The sequence below is a fragment of the Canis aureus genome, chromosome 29 (assembly GCF_053574225.1).
Source record: "Canis aureus isolate CA01 chromosome 29, VMU_Caureus_v.1.0, whole genome shotgun sequence".
NCBI classification, from domain to species: Eukaryota; Metazoa; Chordata; class Mammalia; order Carnivora; family Canidae; genus Canis; species Canis aureus.
In genome coordinates, this window is record NC_135639.1 from 20,152,498 (window position 1) to 20,166,962 (window position 14,465).

Consider the following 14,465-nt stretch of genomic DNA (forward strand, 5'->3'; position numbering starts at 1 on the left):
TCTGTTCTTTGGTATAGTGCTTCTGGATACCCAAGGAGCCCTGTGGATAGAATCGGGAAACTTTTCTAGAGGTCTTTCTCCAAATGGGGTTCTTGGATCACCTACCTCAAAATCACTTGGGACACTTTTTTTTTTTTTTTTTTTTTTAAGAGAAGGAGGAGGGGTTGGGCAGAGGGAAAGGGAGAGAGAGAGATAGAAACTTAAGCAGGCTTCATGCCCAGCATGGGCCTCAATCTCACAACCCTGAGATCATCACTTGAGCCAAAATCAAAACTCAGATGCTTACTGGACTCAGCCACTCAGATGCCCACTTGGGACATTTTTTACAAAGACAGATTGCTGAATCCATCTAAGCTCAGCTAAAATAGTCTCTTGGGGGTAGGGCCCAGGAGTCTGCCTTCTTAAGGACACCCTGATGACACTGAAGTTTGAAGATTACTGAACAGATGAATCCAGAAATCAGTGTTTGGAGAAACAGGACAACTTGGGAACCATTGTAGAATTAAGAAAAGAGTTGAGGTCATCTCAGCAGATCATATTAGTATGAACCAAATGATGGGGGTGGGGAGGTGTTATCAAATGATGGGCTCAGCCTCTTACAAGAAGAGTGCAGTCTAGATCCTAAACAGGTAAAAACTGTTTTTATGTTAAGAAACATGTAGAAAAAAAAAAAAAAAAGGAAACGTAGCAAAATAAGAAATTACATGAGTTAAGTATATGGGTAATTTATATGGGTGATCTTGATGACAAATGCTATAAGGTTTCAGGAAAGGTCACTAGTATAGAAAGGAATGATCTCAGAAAGAGGTAAGATGGTTGAGAGGGAGGTTATATAGTCAGGATTTTGAGTAATGGCTGCAGAATAAAAAAAAGAACTTAAATTTAGGGGCAGTATGGGTAAATGTGAGGATATGATAATAAACACAGTGTTTAGAGGTATTTGGTAGAGAATTGGATAGATGGATTGGGGATAAACAATTTATAATTTTATGTTGCTACTTATGAGAGGAATCAAGGAAAGACCTGAGATGCTGGGTTACAAGGCTACATTTTAGAGTCTTAGATAAAGATTTCTTAATCTATCCAGAAGGCACCCAAGTCATTCTAGAACAGGGTAATTTTCCAGAACATTTGGCACTGGCTCTCTTCTTCCCATCAAAGACTTTGGCCCAGAAATGTGTGAATCAGCTCTACTGTGGGATGAGGATGGTGAGCTGAGCTAAGACTGAACTTTGTGAAATTGTGAGAATTACAAAAACATTACACAAAGACAGAGAAGAAGACAAAAGCTGGAGATCTACTTTCTTTCACTTGTCTTTCTAACCCAGCCTCAAGAAGTCACTCCCTTGCTCTGGAAACCCAAGCTGTACCTCTGCAATAATCCACACATGCAGCAGGATTCACCCACCAAGCTTAGCTTCCCCAAATACTGCTGTTATCATGGGAACTGGCAACGTTACTCATTTTAAATAAGACTAGGGGCGCCTGGGTGGCTCCATCGATTAAGCATCTGACTCTTGATTTCAGCTCATGTCATGATCCTAAGGTGGTGAGATTGAGCCCGGTGTTGGGCTCTGCACTCAGCAGGGAGTCTGCTTGAGATTCTTTCTCTCCTTCTGCTTTTGTCCCTCCTCCTGTTTGTGCATGCTTTTTCTCTCTTGAAATAAATAAATAAAATCTTAAAAAAATAAGACTAAAACAGAATCATTCTTTTTTCTGGTTGCATTAAAATATTGAAATGGATTATTCTTATGCTATATCCCAGATCACTTGGAAAATCCATTCAAGACTAACTTAATGTTCTTTTTTCTCTCCACTTGGAACATTGGAAAAATAAGCTTCGTCCTTCCTCTTTCCATTTCCTAGCCAGGTTAATATTGTTCATTTGCATTGCTCAGGGATGCCACTAGGTGCTAAGGTAGCATCGTAGAAGATATGTGTAGGCATACTGATTTAGCCTCTAAAGAATTTCCTGGGATTCTCCATATAATGAGTCCACGGCAATTGGGAGCATGGGCCATATGGGAAAGTCGTCTGGTGGCTGTCTTGTAGCAAGGCTAAACATTCCACTGCTAGTGGAAGGCACTAAAGCATCTGTCTCAGGTGTAGTTGTGAGAATTGTGCTTGGTTCTAGCTTTACACCAAAACTGCAACTCAGGAAATTCATTTATGTGCGATTCAAGAACAGTGAAAGTTTACTCTTTTTTTTTTTTTTTCTTTTAGCTACCCAATTTTCATTTCTTATTATTTTGGTAAAGAATAGCCCATTTTGCCTCTGGAGATCCCCAATTCCCTCCTCTCAGAGAGTGTGTTTTGGATGAAGTTGACCACTTCTTGCTCCATACGTGAACATTTGACCTTAGGTCTGAGCAGATCAGCACACTCCAATCCCTTGACCACAAAAAAAACTGGGTACTATGATAGGCATAGAACCAATGTGAGCCAATGGAAACTAATCTTAGAACTTGACTGAGGTGATCAGGAAAGAGACATGTATCTCTTTTCTCCTGGAATAAACAGATGCTGTCCAGAACTTCTGCAGCCATCTTATTATGATAAGATGAGAAAGGGGTTAACACACAGAAAGGAGGTGGCAAGGATGTCATTGACTCCTGAATAAAGTCACATGGGGTGATAATCATTACCCATGGACTTTTTATTTTTGTGAGAAAACAAAGTCTTACTATGCTCGAGCCGTTTATGATTGGGTTGCATGCTGAATTGTTTTAAGTAAAGAGCATTTCTTTCTTCTGATGCTAATCAACCACTTTAGAAATACTACCTCTTTGTTTTATATTGATTCTCAGTGGATCAATATAATTACACTTTAGTTCTAAGCTCTTTTAAGCTCTCTCAGATTCTTTCTTAGCTAATGTGCCAATAATAAACACTTAGAGACATGAGGAAAGCTGCTCATTTAAAGAACCTCCAGTTAGATCTCATCATAAATCAGGGCATCTTCTTATAAATTGTTAACCACACTCTAACTTAAGGGCTTTGTAGATTCTGTTTTTCATCTATCTGAGCAAGCACCACTCCTAAGACTCGTTCATGTTTGAGCTCAAGCCGGTGTTTCTCTTGATCTCCCAACCATCTAAAGGAGATATGGAATGCTACTTACTTAGTGAAACACTCACTTTTCCTTAATCCTCAGGGCTCCTCACAGAATTACACCCTTTGTATGTCAGATTGCTTTTTCATGTCAAACCATGTCAAAGAGGCTTTATGTTTGTGAATCTCAAGGTTATGGCCATAAGCCAGATTATAAAATGGGAGTAAAATAGGTGCTCATAGTGATAACATCCTTTTTTCCTCTGGTAAAGTATAGCTATGGTCAGTGTAAGCACTGACCTATAGCCATTTTCCAAATATTGTTGCTTCTTGAAGTTTGTGTCACAGAAGCCCATGGGGGATGAAAGAATATAAAAAGAATTGGTTAAGTCATGTTTTATGCTGCAGAGGGGACCAACCACAATAAAATTGTAAAGTATCTTCAGAATTTGGCAAACTGGTCACAAGTGGCCTGTCCAAGAGTAGTTTTAGTGGTGTGATCAAGGCTTGACTGCAAAGGGGGAAGGATGTCGGGAATGTCAATGTGGGTGCCTCATGAAGTTTTGTTGGTGGAAGGAAGAGGGTAGGAGCTCACTAGAGAAGGATATAAAATACCTGGAGAGAAATTTCTTTGTTTTAAATTTCTGAATAGAAGTAGCTTGGGCTTATTTCTAGGTTAAGAGTAAATAAAAAATACTTTGAAAATATGGGGATTGTGAGAATGAGAAAGAAGACAGAAGAAGCCTTTGACAGGTAAGTTAAGGGAGAATGCAGAGGAAGTCTCCCAGACAGGATGGACAGGGGTAAATCAATCTCTGAGAAGTTTGTATTGTGTAGGCTCAAGAGACCAGAAGAGGACTAAGAAGGTCATGAAAATGCAGGACTTAGTGATAACTAAGATGGCCATCAACGGGCTTGGTGGGATATTGAGAGTGCAAGGAACAAAAGATAAATAGATAATTTGGACTTCATTAAAATTAAAAACTTATGTGTAGCAAAGGGTATTAAGGAGAAAGTAAAAAACCTCCCTATTGAATGGCAGAAAATATTTACAAATCATGTATCTGTCAAAGGTCTCATCTTTAGATTATATAAAGAGCTTTTACAACTGAACAACAGAAAGAAAAATAACCCAATTAAAAAATGGATGAAAGACTTGAATAAATATACTCTAAAGAAGATATATAAATGGACACCAAGCACATGAAAAGACACTCAATATCATTAGAAATTAGGGAACTGCAAATCAAAGCCGTAAGATATCACTTCATACTCACTACATGGCAACAACAACAATAATAATAGAATGAAAAATAGTAACTACTAGTAAAGAGAAAGAAGAACACTCATGCACTTCTGGTGGGAGTGTAAAATGGCATAACTACTGGGAAAAACATTTTGGTATTTCCTCAACAATTTAAACATAGAATTTTATGGACTAGCAATCCATTGCCTAGGTATATACCTAAAATAATTGGAAACAGGCACTCAAACAAATTCTTGTACATGAAGGTTTATAGCAGCACTATTCACAATAGCCAAGAAGTAGAAACCACCCAAATGTCCATCAGTGAATGAATGGATAAGCAATGTGTGGCATATACCTACATTGCAATGTTACTGATCCATAAAAAGGAATGAGGTACTGAAATGGTGCTATAAGCATGGATGAACTTTGAAAACATTATGTTAAGTGAAAGAAGCCAGACACAAAAGGTCACATATTATATGATTCCATTTATATGAAACATTCAGAATAGGCAAAGTTACAAAGTCCTAAGGCAGATTGGCAGTTGTCAGGGATTGTGAGAAGGGAGAGAGGAATGGGGAGTGACTGCTTAATGGGTATGAGATTTCTTTTGAGGTGATGAGATGTTTTAGAAGTAGAGATAATAGTTGCACAACATTGTGCTAAATGTCACTGAGTGTTTGCTTTAAAATAGTTGGTTTTATGATATGTGAATTTCACCTCAATGAAAAGAAAGGGGTGTAGTGGGGCCCATGCTCCTGGGTCCCTGTTGTCTCTAGCAGCCACTACCCCAGGATTGGAAACTCTTGCTGCAGCTCCCACTTCCTCCTGGACTGTGGTTTCTGCCTTCTGCTTTCCATCATGGTGCCTAGTGGTTTCTCATCCATTATGGCCTCCTTTTTTATTGTAAGAATTGTATTTGCTAAAATATAATTTCTGGACTGTTTAGGAACTTGGGATAGGAGAGACAGGCTGTAACTTATGTTTATTCTTTATTTTTTGGATCAAATAAAAATTTTGAAACGTTGTCCATCAGATAGCTCTATCTTTTTTAGTTCAAACCCCTTTGTAAGAATGTGATTTTACTCAGGGTTTGTCTCTAGAATGACCTGACTGCTTTCTCATAAAGTGCCTTGTATATGGATTTTTTTATCTTTAAAAAAAATTTTTTTTGGCAGTCCCCCCACTGCTAGAAAGAAACTCTTATCTTTTTATTACGATCCAATGTCTTGATTAACCAGCTCCTTTGAAATGGAGTTCCTAAGGGATACACTTTAAAATAAACTGGAGATAACTGAACAGAAAAGAAATGGATACATAATGAATTATAAACACAAATGAGTTCCATAAAATATTTACCTGTAGTGAAATGGAATTTGATGCTGTGTGAACATAAAGCAATAAGTTTAGCTTACTACTACATTCAGATTTTCTTTAGCATGCCACAAGTTTACATTTCTATTGAAAGGTCCCATTGCTGGGAGTGGATGGGAACCCACATGTTTGGTTCTATTTTTTCCTACCTGCCTCTATTGTGTTGTTTTCCATATATGAGCTTCTAAATGTAGCAGTGAGAGTTACTTGGCACCAAGTCAGGCAGGTCTGTAATCATGGGCATGTTACTTAACTTGTCTATGTCTGTTTCCTCTTTTGTAAAAGAGAGATAACAGTGCTTAGTTCATAGGACTCTTGTGAAAATTACAGAGAAAAATACATGTAAAGTGCTTAAAGTAGTACATGGACCATATTAAATATTTAACAAATACTACAGTTAGTTCCAAGTGTATGGGTTTGCAAAATTCTGTAATTGTATCTCTCCAGAATATCAAGGTTGCATCATATTCCACATGATTTAATACCAGCACAGGAGCAACTACCCTCTTCCAGATACCAGACTCCATGAGATTGATCTCTGCCTTGGGTGATAAACTCTTATTTTTCCCTTGGTCTCTTTTGAAAGATGCAGGGATGGGAGCCATCTGGAATGTGTGTGGATACTCTTCCTTCCTATACCCATGGTGGTCATCACTAATCAACCTTGGTATTCTCTCCAACTGAGCCCAGGCCAGACCTTGGAATTCCTCTCAACACAGAGCCTGGATAACACTGTTCACTAGAATCAGATCATGGCAGGTAACCTATTTGCCATCTCTTTTAGAAACTCAATATAATACTACCATTGTCCTGCAGGAAGGAAAATGATCGGAGGAGGGGCTAAGGCTGTCAGGAAGAGGGCAAAGAATGGCCGATGTTTCCTGTAGCATCTGCTAAGCCATTCCCCATCATGACCACTCATTTTCCATTACTCCAGCATGGTGATTTACAAGGACATAAGATGAGCTAATTTTAGAAATTTGTCAATGCAAAATCTCAAATAATAAAATACCCAGATTTATATAAGAGATGCTGTAAAAATGACAGTAGAATTTATTTGTGCCACTGCACTGGGGGATGAGGGGTGAATGTTGCAGAGAATGTCAGCTGGAAGTTTGATTCACATTTGGAGAAACATTCTTATATTCATTATTTCAGTTGTGGGAAGGCTGATAAACTCTAAATGCAGAAATTATAGAGAAAAAAATTTATCAAATGATGCATGATTTACTTTTATAGCACTGTAATCTGGGTTCACAATATTTATGCATGACCTTTGATTAGGAAAATTCTTACCCAAATTAAAAATAGAATGCTTTAAGGAGTGAAATAAAAGTATGGGATGTGTGATGGAAGAGTTTCCATTGACTAATGACTAATGGCACATGATCCTGAACATTGTCTTTCCTCCACTGCCAGTTTAGCCTTTTCTATGTCCAGCACTGCCACGTTCACCCCCATTTCACTTGACTTGATGTGTGTAAATGGGAACATTTGTGGGAAGATGTGGAGAAAAGGAACCCTTGTATATTGTTGGTAGAAATGTATATTGGAACATCCAGTATGAAAAACAGTATGAAGGTTTCTCAAAAAAAAAAAAATAGAACTATCATATGAATCATCAATTTCACTTCTGGATATATATTTGAAATAAACAGAAACACTAACTTGAAGAGATGTATGCACCCCTATGGGTACTGCAGCAGTATTTATGATAACCAAGATATGGAAGCAACCAGTGTCCACCAATGGATGAACGGATAATACATATAGATCTTATATATGTATATGTGTATGTATATATCACATTTTCTTTATGTGATATATATTCATATATATGGAACACACATATAGGAAGTATTATTTAGCCATGAAAAAGAATAAAATATTACCATTTGCAATAACATGGATGAAATTTGAGGCCATTATGCTAAGCAAAATAAGTCAGACAGAAAAAGACAAATATTGTATAATCTCATTTATATGTGGAGTCTAAAACAAACAAACAGCCAAAACCAAATTCACTGATACAGAGAGTGAGGCAGGGGATGGGTGAAATGCATGAATGGTCAAAAGGTACAAACTTCTAGCTGTAAAATAAATAAATTATGGGGATGTAATGTATAATACACTGACTATATTTAATAATGCTGTTTTGTGTATTTGAAAGTTTCTAAGAGAGTAGATCTTAAGTTTTCATCACAGGAAAAAAATGACAACTATGTGTGGTGATGGATGTTAATAAGACCTATTACGGTGATCATTTTTCAATATATGCAAATATCAAATAATTATGTTGTACACCCGAGACTAACATAATATTACATGTCAATTATATCTCAATAAAATATCACACAACTCAAGGCATGTTACCATAGTGTCTGATTGGGTGCTAGCAGCTGAGGCATTCTTTTCTTTCTTTCTTTCTTTTTTTTTTTTTTTTTAGGATTTATTTATTTATTTAATTGGAGTTCAATTTGCCAACGTATAGCATAACACCCAGTGCTCATTCCATCAAGTGCCCCCCTCAGTGCCCATCACCCAGTCACCCCCCTCCCCGCCCACCTCCCTTTCCACCACCCCTTGTTCGTTTCTCAGAGTTAGGAGTCTCTCATGTTCTGTCTCCCTCTCTGATATTTCCCACTCATTTTCTCTCCTTTCCCCTTTATTCCCTTTCACTATTATTTATATTCCCCAAATGAATGAGACCATATAATGTTTGTGCTTCTCCGATTGACTTATTTCACTCAGCATAATACCCTCCAGTGAGACATTATTTTCCTCCTAGACTGACATGACATGCCATCACCTCAAACTTTCTATACCAAAGTCAAGAGGAGCATGGGATGATCAAATGCTTTTCCCTAGCTACTTTCCATAATCCATTTTACTTCCAAATTATGCCTCTTTTTCCTGACTGACCATTATGACTAATCCTTACAACAGCATCAATAGGTGTTACTGTTTCTCTTTTACTGATCGGAATACCGAAACTCAAATGGGCCAATTGTGAAATAATGCATAAAGGATGCCATTGGAATTATAACCCCAGATTGTCTGGCTCTGCCTAAAGCCCAATCGCTTATGCCCAGTGAAGCTGAAAGTGGTTTGCTTCTTTCACCCTAGGGAAAGTTATTCATTTAACCCAGTCCTAGTGACTCCAATTTATACTCTGTCCTGGAAGTGTGGGTTTCAATGGAGTGTGTTAAACTGAGATGGGTTGGTCCAGGCCTGTGATGCTCTGAAGAATGTGTGCTTAGATGTGTTGATTCATGAAAGGAAAAAGGAGAAAGAAGAAGGTGATACTGCCAAATGCTGCAAAAATAGATGAGTTCATGCAAAAAGAGTTCATGCGAAAAGCTAGCTCTGGGGACATGCACCTGACTTTGATGAGGTTCTTGAGGAGGATTAAGATAGGCAGCCTTGGTGTAACATTCCTTTCCAGCTTCTACTTACGCCTGTCCCTGGGCTGCAAGTTGGCATTCCATGCTGCCTCTTCCTCGTCCTTCTCCCTTCAAGTCTGTAGATATGTATTTCAGCCCTGTCATGTAGGGAGGATGAGTGAGACATGAACAGGGTCTAAGTCTTCTGTTGCCAGCATGTTTCTGTCTGTCACACCTCTCTGGGCCATTCACTCCTGTTCTTAATGTCTCTCGTTGGCTCCTTGTTCCTCAGTATTATGGTCAGAGAGAAAAGGAAATTTCCCATTCCAGTTTGTGTCCTCCTCTAAATCATATACCCTATAACTTGTGAAGAGAAGAAATCTTGTGATTTCACTGAAGGAAATTTCATCTCAAGTGAGAATCTTTCTGAGATCTTTTATCACCTTATCTGAAGTTCCACCTGGCTAGAGGGTTGCCCTGCTCTATCATCTTCTCATTGCATGGCTCAGACCTCAGAAGACATTAAGGATGGCTGGCCACCATTTAGACTTCACAAGAGCCATCCATTCACATTTTGCTACCTCCACTGTCTTTACTCTCCTCTGGATTCTTTAACTGGTCCAGATAGTCCCTCTGTCTGTGACTTTTCTAAGGGATCTATTCTGGTCAAACTTAAAGAGCTTTGGTAGCTCCCTCTAATTCCTCTCCACATTTCTAAACATACTGGAGGGCAGAACTGCCCATTAACAGGGACCCCACCATCTGGATGATTTCCGGAAAAGCTCCTTGACAAAGCCTATGGGGTTTTCTCAGCTCAGTCCAGAATACCAGAAAAAATCCTGCCTACAATAAAGGTCTTTACTAGGAATCTTATTTATGTTTTTATGGTTCCTGAAGCTCTTCTTTAATTACTGCCTACGGAAGATCTGTCATGAATGATAAAGGTTCATTCTCCTTATTACCTTAAATTTACTTCCCTTCCACCCAATATATTAACCTTTATTACTATAAATTATGGCTGTTAGAAGCCAGAACTAAAGAATAAAGTTTACTTCCACATAAGATGTAAAAGTAGGCAAGTCACTGCTTTCAGTAGAGTAGGATGAGGGATGGAGAGTATGTCATTTGGTGGATACATAAAAAATGCATTATATTCCTTTTAGAAGATAATTATCTAGGAGTCATTTGCCTAGTTCAGTCAGAAGTTTCTTTCTGAGGTGGAAAATGAGGAGAAAAAAAAAGAGGAAAGAGAGAAAGATGGATTGGCTGACAGATGGACTAATTAAGTAATGAAGAAACAGAAGAGATGAGAGGATTATAGACCAGGAAGACAGCAGCTCTCTTGAAAGCAGCAGGATGTGAAATGTCTCCTAAAAAAGAAATAATAAAACAGATGGTTTGAGTTAAATAAATGATGTTTGGTTATTGAAAAGTGCATTCTTCCTTGTTTCTAACACACTTGAATGTCTTTCTATAAGAAAAATGGAACAATGCTCATTTTGGATGCATAATAATAAATATTAGTCTTTTACTGCTTTATGCTTTGTTTAGAAATCTCGAAGTCCTTTTCACAGCCTCGAGCCTTGCAAGCTCTCCTTCATGGGGGTAAAGGCATAACTTTGTTTTATCAATTGGATTGTTAAAGTCAAAGGAGTTGCCTCTCAAAAAAAGAACAGGGCACTACTTCTAGGTAATTTCCCCAGGACTTCTGAGGGAGGGCTCCTGCTCAGGACTTGAGGTTCCACATCTTGTTCCTTCCATCCTTCCATTCTGTGTTAATCAGGATTGTGTTGGGTTATTAGTTTCAAAAACTTAAGTCAAACTAATTTAATCTAAACAAGTAAGTGAGCAAACAAACCCGAGAGGCCCAACTGTTGCCTTCAGGCATTCTAACAACATTGTTGGGTCTGTCTCTGATTCTATGGTAGAAATGTTTTTACTTTGTTAAATTCAATTCTTATGAATTTTCCAGACTGTGAACCTCCGAGTAACTCATAAAAGCATGAAAATAAATATCTATGTGAGCCTTGCTTGGGTTATTCTCTGCCAAGCTGTTTCCCCTGCCAGCGGCAAACTGATCTCCAGAGCTACAGTCCTAAATGGTCCTTATAATTTACAGTCCCCCAGAAGGGTTGTCAGTCAATCCCTAGGAAGTATTCTTTTTGGCTGATTGGTGTATGTTCTCACTCATTTCACAGATATGAATGGTGAACTTCTTGATTTGTTGCTGTACTTGATTTTACATGAAGAGGAGGACAGAAGTATTCCATTAGAAAGGAACAGATCAAAAGTATAACAGATTCTTTCAAGTCTCACATTCAGGTCTTTAATCCATTTTGAGTTTTATTTTTGTGAATGGTGCTAAGAGATGGTCCAATTTCATTCGTTTGCATGTAGCTGTCCAGTTTTCCTAGCACCATTTATAGAAGATACTGTCTTTTCCCCTTTGTATAATCTTGCCCCTTTTGTCATAGATTTAATTGACCATATAATAGTGGATTTATTTCTGGGCTCCCTATTTTGTTCCATTTATTTGTGTGTCTATTTTTGTCCCAATACCACACAGTTTTGATTACTACAGCTTTGTAGTATGCCTGAAATCTGGAATTGTGATACCTCCAGCTTTGTTCTTTCTTGAGATTGCTCTGGTTATGCAGGGTCTTTTGTGTTTCTATTAAAATTTTAACATTATTTGTTCTAATTTTGTGAAAAATGCTGTTGATATTTTGGTAGGGATTATACTGAGTCTGTAGATTGCTAGAAGAAAGCACAGGTAGTAATTTCACTGACATCAACTATAGCAACATTTTTCTAGATATGTCTCCTGAAGCAAGGGAAACAAAAGCAAAAAGAAACTATTGGTACTACATTGAAGTAAAAAGCTTTTGTACAGCAACAAAAACCATGAGCAAAGCAAAAAGACAACTTATTAGATGGGAGAAGATATTGGCAAATGATTTATTTGTTAAAGGGTTAATATCCAAAATATATAAAGAATTTATACAACTTGACACCATGAAAACAAACAATCCAATTAAAAACTGAGGACCTGAACAAACATTTTTCTAAAGAAGACATATTGATGGCCAACAGATATATGAAAAGATGCTCAACATCACCCATCATCGGGGGAATGCAAATCAAACCCACAAAAAGATTTCACCTTATACCTGTTAGAATGGCTAAAATAAAAAGAAAAAAAACAAGAAATAACAAGTGTTGGAAGGGATGTGGAGAAAAAGGAGTCCTTATACACTGTTGGTGGGAATGTAAATTGTGTGATGGCTCCTCAAAAAGTTAAAAATAGAAATGCCATATGATCCAATGTTTCCACTATTGGGTATTTGCTAAAAAAAATGAAGACAATAATTCATAAAGATACATGTGCACTAATCTATTACTTATTTACAGTAGCCAAAATATGGAAGCAATAGTATCTACTGATAAGCACATGAATAAGAAAGATGTGAGTTATATATATATATGTATATCATATAGATCATATGTATATCATATATATGTGTTATATATACATCACATATATAAAATATGGAATATTACACAGTCATAAAAAAGATGAGGTTGTGCCATTTGAGACAGCATCGGTAGGCCTGGAGGTATTATGTTAAGTGAAATAAGTCAGATTGAGAAGGACAAATACTATATTATTTCATTCATAAGTGAAATCTGAAACAACAACCACCACAGGTGAATAAACAAATAAAAAGCAGAATCAGATCTATAAATACAGAAAAAAAAACTGATGGGTACCAGAAGGGAGGGGGGTGAGGGTTGGCCAAAATGGGTGAAGAGGAGTGGGAGATACAGACTTCCTTTTTTTTTTTTTTTTTTGAGATACAGACTTCCAGTTATGGAATGAATAAATCATGGGAATAAAAGAAACAGCATAAGGAATAAGTCAATGATATTGTAACAGCAATATATCAGGACTGATGGTAGATACACTTGTGGTGAGCAGAGCATAATATATATATATACTCATTGAATCACACTATGTTGAATATAACATTGTGTGTCAACTATACTTATATACTAATAATAAAAAGATGCCAACTACACATTCTATGCTGTAGAAAGTTCCCACAGATTAGACATCTTGGTTCCCATCTCATCTTCCTAACATCCATGTCTGATACAAGGGTTAATTGGAAAATTTGCAAAGTGGATGTTTCTCTTTCCTATATTAACTACCTGTTCTTACATTGTTCCCATGCCTGGAAAGCCCACCCCTCAGCTTGCCTTTATCCTACCATTGCACTGACTTTCTCTTAAACTCCCATACCAGTTTATATCACCCAGCTTGGTGCTTACTAGTAGGCCATCCGTGGTCTTTTCTGAAATGTCCTGTGTGTTAGTCATAGTTTTCTAGCCAGTTTGTAAAATCCCATATGGAGTGCATCTGGCTTCACATCTTGCCCGTCCTCCGTTGGCACACTGTGCATACTTAGTACTGTGATTGGATGTTCAGCATCGTACATGTTTTGTACTTATTGCCTAATTTAGTCATTTGTAAAATGGAGATGACAATGCCACCTACATAGAGCTCATATGAAAAATAAGATGATATCTCTTAGGTGCTCATCACATAACAAGTCTGCAATAAATAATGTATATATGTATATATATATATATACACACACACACACACACACATATGTATAGTTTATGTGACAGATTTCCTGAAGACAAAGTACATGCCTTTTCTTTCTTTTTTCTTGAAATGCCAGAGGTCGCATACCATAGACACTCAGTATGAGTCTGTAACCATCTGATTTTAATATGCAGATTCTAATTTTGTCATCTTTCCCATAATGTCATGTTTATTAAAACAATTGCTGCCGTTAATATGTTCTTTTAGAATTGCCTTCCTCAAATGGAGACAAGGTCATAGGGAAACATCCGGAAGCACAAAAACACAAACATAAGTAAGCAGCTGAGCACGTGCAAATTCTTGCTAGAAGTCCTCCGTGTGCTTCTGGGCTATGAAGCCTTGGTAAACTAGCACAAAGAAAGGGTAGGAGTGGGGAAAGGGAGTGATGGGGAGTCCAGGTTCCTCTGGTAACCCTCTGATGGATAATTCTTTCTTCTCTCTGGGTGGTGCTTGGAGAAATGACCATCTGCAGTTTTGTTAAAGAAATACAATGAAAGCTAATATGTCTTATTTTGCTTTTAGTTTTCAAACTAAGGACATTGGCACAGAGCTAATTAGGCTTTTAGTTATGGATAACTCTGGTTATGAATTTTCATGCTTTTATAAGCCACTGGGACATTCACAGTCTGGAAATTCATAAGAATGAATTTAACAAAATACAAACATTTCTGGCATAGACAAGGAGGACAGAGCCAGTAGCTTCTTAATGAGAAAGATTTTTTTTAAAACAATGAGC